The sequence below is a fragment of the Amyelois transitella genome, chromosome 7 (assembly GCF_032362555.1).
Source record: "Amyelois transitella isolate CPQ chromosome 7, ilAmyTran1.1, whole genome shotgun sequence".
Classification (NCBI taxonomy): Eukaryota; Metazoa; Arthropoda; class Insecta; order Lepidoptera; family Pyralidae; genus Amyelois; species Amyelois transitella.
This window is the reverse complement of record NC_083510.1, coordinates 12,367,742-12,379,760: the sequence shown is the minus strand read 5'-3', so window position 1 is coordinate 12,379,760 and position 12,019 is coordinate 12,367,742. Positions and strand designations below refer to the sequence as shown.

The window sequence follows — 12,019 nt, the reverse complement described above, 5'->3', positions numbered from 1 at the left end:
TAAACCGAAATATGTGCAGTTGGATTGTTTTAATCATGGTGCCGTGTGGCTCCCGGCACTAAAGAATAGACCCACTCTGTCTCTTTTGCATGGATGTCGGAAAAGGCAATGTCGTATAAGGGATAGGATTGGGACTCTTCTTGAAGCCGATGAGCTTGCAGCCTGTCACTATTTGAATCTCAATTCTATCATTAGTCCAAGCAACTGAGCGTGGCCTTTCAGTCGAATTCAAATTTAAACTTTTATTTGCATAATATGAGTACAACAAGGTCTTAAATTTATATGTACCTACTTTTATACATATAATGTAAGCGATTTATTTCAAGCTAGCAAAATATCACAAGCAGAGAAATTAAAAAAAAATGATTCGACATATATGTATTTTGAAATGGGTAGCATTTATTCTCTCTTATAAAAAGTATTTCACATTGGTTCTATTTTAGTTTTAGTTCAGACTTAAACTGTCAGTTTTAATACAGAAGAATACGGAATGAAGTGACAATACATGCCGTGAAATGATATCTTACATACTTAACTATTTTTTAAAGCTACAGAGATGGCCTAAGTTTGGTTGTTTTTGGGAATTTTCGATGTAAGTAATTCTGCCCATGAATTTACTCAAATTTTTAAACATTTTATTGAAACGTCTACTCTATGGTTTGTGTTTTTCAGTTAGGTGCACATTTCAATTTCCCCTAAACATAAAATCAAGTCAATTTTAAAGGTATTTATTCGCGTGATAGATTCAAATTCTATCATTAAGCCAAACAGCTAAACGTGGCCATTCAGTCTTTTCAAGACTGTTGGCTCTGTCTACCCCGCAAGGGATATATAGTGTACCTTAATAAATAAATAGATATAGGCGTGACCATATATATGATAGAATTCAGATCGAAAAACACCAACCATAGGTATTGTTTTTAGTTTTTGATGAAAACAAATATCTTCAATTCTTCACATGTTTCCAATCGGACCCTCCACCATTAGACCTCAGAACCCGGGGTCCACTTTCCTATATATCCCAAACATCGTCCGCATACAAATACCTCAACCAATAAACATCGTAATCGAATAATAATTCGGTCGATAAAGTGAATCCCACTCGGCCAGGCGATCAAACGGCTGTAAACAATACGTAAGAAAATATCTGCAAGCCCGACTCACACTCAAAGAGATATCAAAAAAATACAGCGAGAGCTCTCGACGCTTTATTAAGAATAAATTTGGGGCGGACGAGGCGGCGGACCGCGGTGTGAGTGATAGACTGATAGCGGGTTTAGAATAAATACATACATACATATATAGGGTCACGTCTGTATCCCTTGCGGGGTAGACAGAGTCAACGGTCTAGAAAAGATTGATAGGCCACGTTCAGCTTTTTGGCTTGATGATTGAATTGAGATTTAAAAAGTGACAGGTTTCAAGACCGTCGCCTAAAAGAAGAATCTCAAGTTTATAAGCCTATCCTTTAGTCGCCTCTTACTAAATCTATGGGAAAGAGAAGGAGTAGTTCTATGTTTTTTTATTGCTGCCAGGAACCACACGACACCAATAAAAATACAAATTTGTAACTTTTAAAACCTGACTTATCAGAATCGTAGTCCATAGATGATCCCTGGATTTTCTTCAGAGAGATACAGCCGGGATAAGTAAAAATATAAGTTTTTACGACCACTTTTTTTACTTAATGCGCTTGTTCAAAACTTGAATACCGTAATAAGTTATAAGAGAACCTTAAAATACTATTTTTGTATAAAAACCTATTGCAATAGTTGTTGTGATGCAAGTGGAGGTCCCAGGTTCGAATCCCAGCTAGGGCATGACGAAAAGCGAACTTTCTTTGATTGACCTGGGTCTTGGATGTTTAACTATATAAGTACTCATTAATTATAAAATATAATACCGTTGAGTTAGTATCTCGTAACACAAGTCTCGAACTTACTTCGAGACTAACTCAATCTGTATAATTTGTCCCGTATTAATTTATTTATTTAATTAAAATTTTATATCTCCGCGTCAGCTCTTTAGTTCCCTGTTCTAATAGAAAAAAGACTAAAAGAATAGGACCACTCAATCGCATTACCATGGATATCGTAAAAGGCGACTAAGGTAGGCCTATAACTTGTAATTCCTTTTTTAGGAAATTATCAATTTCAATTATATCATTAAACGGAACAGCTGGCCGTTGCCTTTTCAAGACTGTTGGCTCCGTCTACCCCGTAACTGATTTAGACGTGATTATATATAAGTATGTAACAAAGTATCTCCGCGACCGCCTATAGCTTGCCCCACGACCACGGGGCGAGGTGCCTATCTTCAGACTAATGCATTTATGCAACAGCCCCGGTCGATACCGGCCGTAATTTGGCAGAATATTGTGAGAAAGTTGCCTATATTTTTTACAACCCCTACGGTTCATTCCGCTATAGTTTTTACTCAATATTCGGATTGTTGAGGAAATTTTATGAACACTGGACCTACCTGGTAGTTGAAGTATAAAATGTTTGAATACATTTCACTGATAACATATAGGTAATACATGCACGCATGGCAGACAGAAACAACAGTTATCAAAAGACTAACCTTTATGTATAAGTTTGTATGTCTACTAATACATAATACTTAAATGTTTGCAACATCCGAAAGGGTAAATATGAAGATCTGGTATAGGTATTTATTTAAGACTATAAAAAAATAAGTCTAATTTTCATAAAAAATCAGATAAGTAAGTTTTATTACTGTGAAGATACCTCTTATAAAAAAATTGCTAAGTCCTAAATGTAGGACATTAATGTTCTTTACAGGAATTCAAGTTTAACGCGACGACACAATTAAATTTAACTCTAATCATAAACTACATAAACTTAAACTAAACAAACAGAATGAAACCGAACTGAATATAACTAATATCTTACTACTTATATGTACATAAATCCTGGGACCGTACTCGAGCCAAGTAATCAAGTAGTCTTGGACGAGATGGGTGGGCGTGCCCAAGGCGGGGGCTGGGCGGGGCGCGCGATCTGTGTCAAGTACCTCTTTGCAGATGGATTATTTTTGTTCAGGTACTTACGTACTTTAAGACCCCGTTTTTGCGAAGCGCTTTATGGAGATGAGGGTAAGTGTTTTGAACATTATGAACGCGATTCAGGCAGGACTTCGGTATAATTCCTTTTTGACTAGATACCTCGAAATTATGTACGCTTTTTGTAATGTACTTGATATCTATACTAATATTATAAAGCTTAAGAGTTTGTTTGTTTGAACGCGCTAATCTCAGGAACTACTGGTTCGAATTGAAAAAATCTTTTGGTGTTGAATAGACCATTTATCGAGGAAGGCTTTAGGCTGTATAACATCACGCTGCAACTATGAGGAGTGAAGAAATAATGGAAAATGTGAAAAAAACGGGGAAAATTATTCATCCTTGAGGGCTGCAATGATGCCCAAAATAACTATTCCACGCGGTCGAAGTCGCGGGCATAGTTAGTGTGCAATAAAGAGGTTTACAAATAAATGAACTTATTCTAAACTTATGCTAAGGTGATGTGCAAAAGGCGATCTCTTTCAGGCAACGAGAACATTTCATGAAGCGAGAATTTGGTGATATAATGTAGGTAATATTACTAAAATTCATATATGACTGATGTAATTTTTTTTACTTTTGATAAGGAATTATGTGTGATAACCACATCAGATTACTCTTTAAGAATTTATACATAAATGTAAAAAAATAAGAACTGTTGCCTGTGGATTAGTACAATGGCCATATTATGAAATAAAATAGCTTTTAAAATTTCTGAAGATCTATTTAATTTTTCTGTTTACTAAATCCATTCAAAATTAATGTTTACAAATATTAAAATATTAAAATCTTTTTACAATTATTAGATATATTATAAAGAAAAATAACAAAACTAAGGAACCATTACGCAGCGAAAATCTTTGAGAAGTGTAGCACAATATTTTCTAAAACAATATTGCGGTGACGGCCACAAGATGGCGCTGTAAGCCTGCGAAGTAACAGATGATCTTCATTTGAATATTTTCCGAGGGACATCGGGGTGTTTTTAGCTGAAACTGCATTTTTTTCCCACATTTTTTGTGGCAACTCCTTTTGTGACATTACTTGGCGACATTTGGAGCAAATCGAATTGAATAAAATCATATTATACTTAATTAAATCGACAAAACTCCTTGCCGGTTCGCTAAAAGTTTTTGCTACGTTCATGTTGTACACTCATTTAGCGGCCTCTGTGGCGCAGCGGTAGTACTCTTGTCTGTGACACCGGAGATCCCAGGTTCGAATCCCGGCCAGGGCATGATGAGGAAAGAACTTTTTTGATTGGCCTGAGTCTTGGATGTTTATCTAAATAAGTATTTATTATAAAATTTAATAAGTATACTATCGTTGAGTTAGTATCTCGTAACACAAATCTCGAACTTACTTCGGGGCTAACTCAATCTGTGTAATTTGTACAGACTATTGTAGAAGTTAGAACTGAATTGTACAATATAAATATATACAAAAAATAATAGGACCACTCCATCTCTTTCCCATGGATGTAGTAAAAGGTGACTTAGGGATAGGTTTACAAACTTGGGATTCTTTTTTAGGCGATGGGTTAGCAACCTGTCACTATTTGAATCTTTTCGGCCCTGTAAGGGCTGGATAGAGGGATAACATTTGTAGGGTAAGGACCGCCTTTTTTCTGTTTTATGCAGTTTTATTGCTTTTCATTTATATTTTTTCATTCAAAACACTATCGAGCCTCAAGTTACAATAGGTGGGCTTAATGCTAATAGCATTCTTAACCAGTGAACCTTTAGAAAATAACAGATTAAAAATCCCGTGTCAAGTGTAAGAGTAAGAAAAAAAATACACAGATGCTTTGTTGATAGACATACATAAATAACAATATAGATAAACATAAAGTAATATTATTCGTTTAATTGTTTTGTGCTTAAATGAAATAAATGATTTATGATTTTTTCGCTAATTTAGTGTAGCGAACCTGTAACCCTTTCTGTGGTCTATGTATAATAATAATAAATAATAATAAACATACACAGTACATCACGCCTCTTTCGGAGGAGTAGGCAGAGACTACATTTTTCCACTTGCCACGATCCCTGCATATTTTAAACGCTTATTAAAAAAAAATTCAACTGTAAAAATTAACATTCTGGAGTGTAAAATTATGACGACCTGTGTTCTGGGTAATGAGATGCGTCCCGGAGTCAATACGGATCAAAGCCGGCCACTTGGCTGGATATTACAGCCGGTCTTTGCTTTTACTGCGTTTTTTTAATAATCTGGCACCGTTTTACGAAGTACTCTTTGTTTTTACTTATTTAAAGTCAATTTTGGTTTTAAACTGTCAATTGAAAAGTGTTTGTACATACATACATATACTTATACTCTTATATATATCCCTTGCGTGGCAGTCCTGAAAATGCTAAAAGGCCATGTTCAGCTGACTTTTATGGTATAATAATTGAGACTCAAAAAGCCCATCACCTACAAAAAGAATTCCAAGTAGGTATATAAGCCTATCCCTGAGTCGCCTTTTACGACATCGATAACAAAGAGATGAAGTGTTCCTGTTCTTAAATGCCGGGAACCACACGGCAGAGAGAACTATTTGATACACGGAAAAGTATTTTATATTAGATATTTTTAGAACGAAATAATAAATTAAGTATACTCCAATTTTTTTTTTCTACATACATACTCTATGAAAAGAGTCCAAGATCCGCTTTTGATCAATATAACCATGAGCCAATTAATTAAAGACAAATAATAAACAGCTTTCTCACAAAATAAAAATCAAAACAACAAATCGCACCTCAATAAAATAAAAACGACGACCTCTTTCTTGCAAAACACATTTCAATCTAACCTCGTTAAGTAACGTATTAGCATAGAGACTACACGGGACAGGTACAAATGCCTCCACGAAGCCAACCTGCGCATAAATTGAAATGAGATGGCGAATTAAAAAATAAATCAAAAGAGGATTTTTCCCGACGCGTCGCCGCCGAGAAATTGGAAAAATTAAGTGTGCGGCGGGCGCGGCTCCAATGTCTTACGTCAAAATTGGAGATTGTTGAAATTTTTGTGTCATACACACATAAAACATACATACATACATACATAAAATCACGCCTCTTTCCCGGAGGGGTAGGCAGAGACTACCTCTTTCCACTTGCCACGATCTCTGCATACTTCTTTCGCTTCGTCCACATTCATAACTCTCTTCATACAAGCTCGGCGGTTTCGGGTACTTTTGAACTGACCCTTTACCAGGACGTCCTTAATTTGATCAAGATACGTTCGTCTAGGTCTTCCCACTCCGACCTTTCCCTCCACACTCTCCTTGTATATCTGCTTAGTCAACCTGCTTTCATTCATCCTCTCCACATGACCGAACCATCTTAACATACCCTTTTCTATTCCTGTAACTACATCTTCTTTCACATCACAACATTCCCTTATCACGCTGTTCCTTATCCTGTCACTCAATTTCACACCCATCATACTCCTTAACGCTCTCATTTCCACTGCATTTATTCTGCTTTCATGTTTCTTTTGCCATACCCAACTTTCACTCCCATACATTAATGTCGGGACCAACACGCCCCTGTGCACAGCCAGTCGAGCCTTTTTGGATAGTTTCTGACTGCTCATAAAGGCATGCAAAGCTCCATTCACCATGTTCCCCGCGTTCACTCTCCTTTCAATATCACTATCATACTTGCCATCTGATGTAAACTTTGATCCTAGATATACAAACTCTTTCACTTGCTCCACTTTTTCTCCTCCAATCAAAATATTACATGCTGTCATTTCTTTCTCCATTTCAAAAACCAGTGTTTTAGTTTTACTTACGTTCACTTTCATTCCTTTCTCTTTTAAAGCTTCATGCATACAGTTTACCATCTCCTGTAACTCCTCCGCTGATGACGCCAGTATAACCTGATCGTCGGCATAGAGCAGACATTTGACGAGTAACTCATTCATCCTTAATCCACTTTTAGACTCTTTCAAATCTGTCAAACAGCTATCCATAAATAGGTTGAACAGCCACGGTGACGCAACACATCCTTGCCTAACGCCTTTCTCAATCTTAAACCACTCAGTGTGCGCTCCGTTTATCCTGACACAAGCACTCGAATCCTCATATAAGGATTTCAGTGCTCGTATTAAGAGACTGCTCACCCCATGCATAGAAAGTGCTGACCACAATTCATTCCTCTCAACTCTGTCATAGGCCTTTTCCAGATCTACGAATGTGCAATAGACTTTTTGACTCTTGGCCAAAAACTTTTCGGCTATGCACCGCAAGGAAAAGACCTGATCAGTACATCCCATTCCCTTTCGAAATCCCGCTTGAGCATCCCATATTTTGTCATCAGTTTCATTCCTGACTCTATTAATCAATACCTTAGCATACAATTTGCCGACGACGCTAAGCAGGCTTATACCACGATAATTTTTGCAGTCCAGCTGTGACCCTTTTCCTTTGTAAAGTGGCACGATAACAGCCTTACACCAATCTTTTGGTACTCGGCCGCTTCTCCAACACAAATTGAAAAGGCAGTACAACTGACTAGCTACTACGCCTTTTCCTGCTTTAAGCATCTCGACCGACACTCTATCACACCCAGCAGCCTTTCCCGCTTTCATACTCTTAAGTGCTTCCACAATTTCGAACATTTCAATTTCGCCTTCACACACATAAAATCACGTCTTTATCCCTAGCGGGGTAGACAGAGCTAGCAGACTTGAAAATACTGATACCCCGTTCAGTTGTATGGCAGAATTGAGATTCAAATAGTGACAGGTTGTTAGCCCATCACCTAAAAGAAGAATACCAAGTTTATAAGCCTTTTACGACGTCCATGGGAATTAGATTGAGTGGTCCTATTCTTTTTTTGTTGATGCCGGGAACCACACGGCAAATAATATTAATTATATACCTACCTAATGAATGATATAAATTATTATATCATTAATTTTATGTTAGGTATACTTCAATGTGTTGTGTACTAATATTGTTGTTTTGTATTTTGTTTGCAACAAATAAACTCTAAAACTATTATAAATTTTTATGCTTAATTTCAAAGTAATAAAAATTGTTTTTCACTAAACTTTTCACAGGAGCGGTGTCTTAAATTATAGTACTATTAAATAAAATCAATTGTATTTGGTTTGAATTTATACATTGTAATAAGACGTTTTTGAAGTTCGGATGAAAGAAACTGAATGTAAATTAATGAAATTTTCTTACACCACTTAATTTAATTATGGAGAACATGACATCTCGTGAAAATGCGAGTGACAAGACGACTTTGAAGATACTGAACAAAAGAAAATTAAGAAAACAAAACACTATCAAGTTTTAGTTTATATCTATGTATGTATAGTAAGAAATAAATAAAATCATAACAAAATGGAAAAACGCATCTTACAAGATAATAAGAGTGTTCGCGTTCATATTAAAGCGGCGAGCGTGCCGCCGACGCAACAGACTCATTTAAATAAACATGATGAAATTGAAAGAATTACCCTCGGCCCCCCCTCGCCCGTCCTAGCTCCATCTCGGAGGTACGTTGACAATGTATTCACGTGTCAATATTTGGTTAAACACGATTGGATGTAACTTATATTTCCAGCTAATTGTACTGTGTATAACTTTCGGCTCTGTCTACCCCGTGAGGGATAAAAGTGCGATATTTATTAGTGCATAAAACAAACTAACTTTAGATTATTCTTTAAGGCCTTTGTGCCAGCAAAAATGAGAGGCCTTTGTTTTTGTGATTATTGGCTCTGTTTATTCCGTTAAGGGGCAAAGACGTGATGTGTATGTACCAAAGTGTATGCTAAATATCTATCCGCGCCTTTGCTTTCAGAATTATTAGGAATTTAGTAGATTAGGTTATGAATACACTGCTTTTTGTTCAGAAAATACTTTATTTCAATACTCTCACATGCCAAATTGAGCGAATTATTTAGGGGAACTTGGTTCAATGCGATTAAAATTTATGCTTAATCAAAAAGATTAATTATTTTTACGTGACTTATAAAGTAAGTGTACATAACTAGATGACAATTGTTACTAATTTTATAGATAAGAACATACAAGTTGAACACTCACATTAATTTTAATATAGAACCTATAAATATAAATGAATGTGAGAAATATTGAAATAATTAGAATAATACTATCGAATAACATGACTTTTATAGGAAGTAGGACCCAGGAACCTGTACTCCATATTTAAGTTTGTTATTGCTCTGTCTACCTCGTTAGTGATTCTCAACATTTGTGCATTTGTACTTACAATAAAATTGGCATTGTACGAACCAATTTTAAAAAGTACTTATCTCACTAAATAATTAATGGAATTAATGAATGATTAATTTCAGATATTATATAATTAATGGTTAGTGTGCATAAGTGTGTGAAAATGTATTGATTGAATCATTCACTTGGATTCCACAAAGTGAATACATCAATTAACACGAAACCGATGTAAATGAAACCAAAAAAGGCGAAAAGAACATGTTTAATGAAAAAAAATAAATGAAAAGCAACTAAATCTAATACTGAGTAAAAAACCTTAAATGACTTAATGAAAAACTTAACACTCTTAACCAAAATGGAGTTGCTGACTTGTAACAAAAACAAAAACTTATTTGAAACTTAACTTAAAATCGCTAGGACAAGCATAGAAAATGTTCTCCCACACTCTCGTTATATGGAAAAGCATCGGATATATCCCAAACTCTCAACGGGAAAGTATAGGAATTGTCTTGCATAAATGGTGAACGAATAACATTATTGAAGTAATAATAATAATAATTAAGTAACGTTTCGTCTCGACATTGATTTCCGAATGCCGCTACAAATTTGTCATAATCCCGTAAAACTCTGGAACAAACAAAAAAGTTGTTGAAAAAAATTACTTCGCCTTCTGAGTTGATTTTTGGTACATAAAGGTCATACATAATACATACATATATATGGTCACGTCTATATCCCTTGTGGGGTAGACAGAGCCAACAGTCTTGAAAAGACTGATCGGCCACGTTCAGCTATTTGGCTTAATGATAGAATTCAGATCCAAATAGTGAAAGGTCGCTAGCCCATCGCCTAAAAAAAAAATCCCAAGTTTGTAAGCCTTTTACGACATCCATGGGAAAGAGATGGAGTGGTCCTATAAAGGTCATAGGTGGAATTTATAATTAAATGGACGTAAACATAACTAAATGATGATGATAATTATCAAGCTGAGAAACGGTCAGTTTCTCGCCGGTAAATCAGGTACAAAAAGGCTTTAGGATACATTTGTTTGCCAAAGCATGTGTAAAATACAAGTCAAAATTTTATAAATCAAATATGTTTGTGACATTTTTCACATGCGTAAGATATCTGAAAATCCTCCGAGAAGTCATTAAACAGTAAGAAGGAAATCTGTTTTTCAAATTTAGAAAACAATTTGATTTCCAAGGTGCTTTGTTAGATGTCAGAAAAAAAAACGATTATTTCTTAATTCAAAAAAGGAATACTTACAAATATAGAGAAAAAAAAAAGGCGCGTTACGTGCTTGGATCTCCAGTGGAGGTCCGGCAGCGGCGCGGGCCAGTCGTGCGGCCGGGCGACGTCCCGCGACGCCGGCGGCCGCGGCACCCGGCGCGCCGTGGCCTGTTGCCGATGGCAGGTGTACCTGCCTGTAAAAAAAAATTAAAATTAATGAAAGGGTAGGTATAATAAAAGTAGAAAAACGTTGAGAGGAAACCTGCACATTCAGGAAACTGGATGCGTGTGTAACCATCAGGTCAGGCAGCCAAATCTAGAATTATTCATAGGCACATCCCGGGGCTTCTATCCTTAAATTATGAGGAAGAGGATTTTAGGTGGACCTCTGGCTCTTCTCTAAGCAGGACCCCACATACAACACAGCTTTATCGCTTACGATACAATTAAACAACACAGCTTTATTGCTTACGATATACGTAAAAAACCATAAAAGATGACATAATTGGGACAATTATAATTTGTAAAACAACGCCACAACGACAAGTACCTTTCCAGAATTTTCCAACTACCCGCTGAAACTAGCGCAATTAATTAAAACCCAAGCTTTGAAGTTATCTGCTGGTAAAGCAATCAATAATTTTATAATGATTAGGTAAAGGGTAACAAGGTAAAAGCTTTTTACACACAAATACATATAGCCACGTCTATATTCATTGCGGGGCGAACAGACCAACCAGTCTTGAAGAGCTGTTCAGTTTCAGATTGCACAAAAACTTCTTGAAGATAAATGCGGATAAAGGAACGTAGAAATGTAGGTAGATGAAGAAACGTGGTTAAATGGACGCTTTACTTAAAGGGTTAAAGTCTTGGGTAACACGTGTTCATGCACCAATGACTGACTGACTCCACTCCAGACTGACTCCACTCCAGAGATGTGATGTTATTGGAATTAACATAAGGAGGAACAAGAAAGTTTAGGGTAACTTGTTGTAACTGAAATAGTAAGTTATAAACGTAGAAACTATGCAGTGAAGATTTTCAAGTCTATTTTCAAGTAAAAATGCTCACCATTTAGCTACAGGTCACGAGGTCCGCAGAAGCCCTGGCTCGCTGAAACAAAAAACAACATAAATTAATATTAAGAACTAAACAAAAACGATTTTCTAGAAGATTCAGGGCATTTCGAGAAGCAATAAAAATGGTTATTCTTTAGTGTACGTCTGCCAGTATGCAGCACAATTTGTGTTTTGTGTGAACAAAGAAAATTAATAAAGAAACAACGTGTTCACATCATGAAATTAACAATCAAAACGTTATGGCAATTAGAACACGTAATAAATCACTTTCAAAATCATTAAAGAATAACACACAAATCAAAAATCAATCAAGTAAAAAGCACGTGGTGGCATCGACAAAATGGCGGCCAAATTCGAAATTCAAACGTTAAATAATATGTACTCACGCTCCGCTCG

At 36.1% G+C, this 12,019-nt stretch overlaps 1 long non-coding RNA gene across 1 annotated transcript; it reads right to left on the bottom strand.

Annotated features, from left to right (window-relative positions):
• Positions 1-9,557: 9,557 nt before the first annotated feature.
• On the bottom strand, positions 9,558-11,657 carry LOC132901937 (uncharacterized). The gene is made up of 3 exons (XR_009656954.1): positions 11,616-11,657; positions 10,581-10,738; positions 9,558-9,938 (listed from the first exon to the last, which is right to left on the bottom strand). It is a non-coding gene; the product is annotated as an uncharacterized LOC132901937 (long non-coding RNA).
• Between the last annotated feature and the right edge of the window lie 362 nt (positions 11,658-12,019).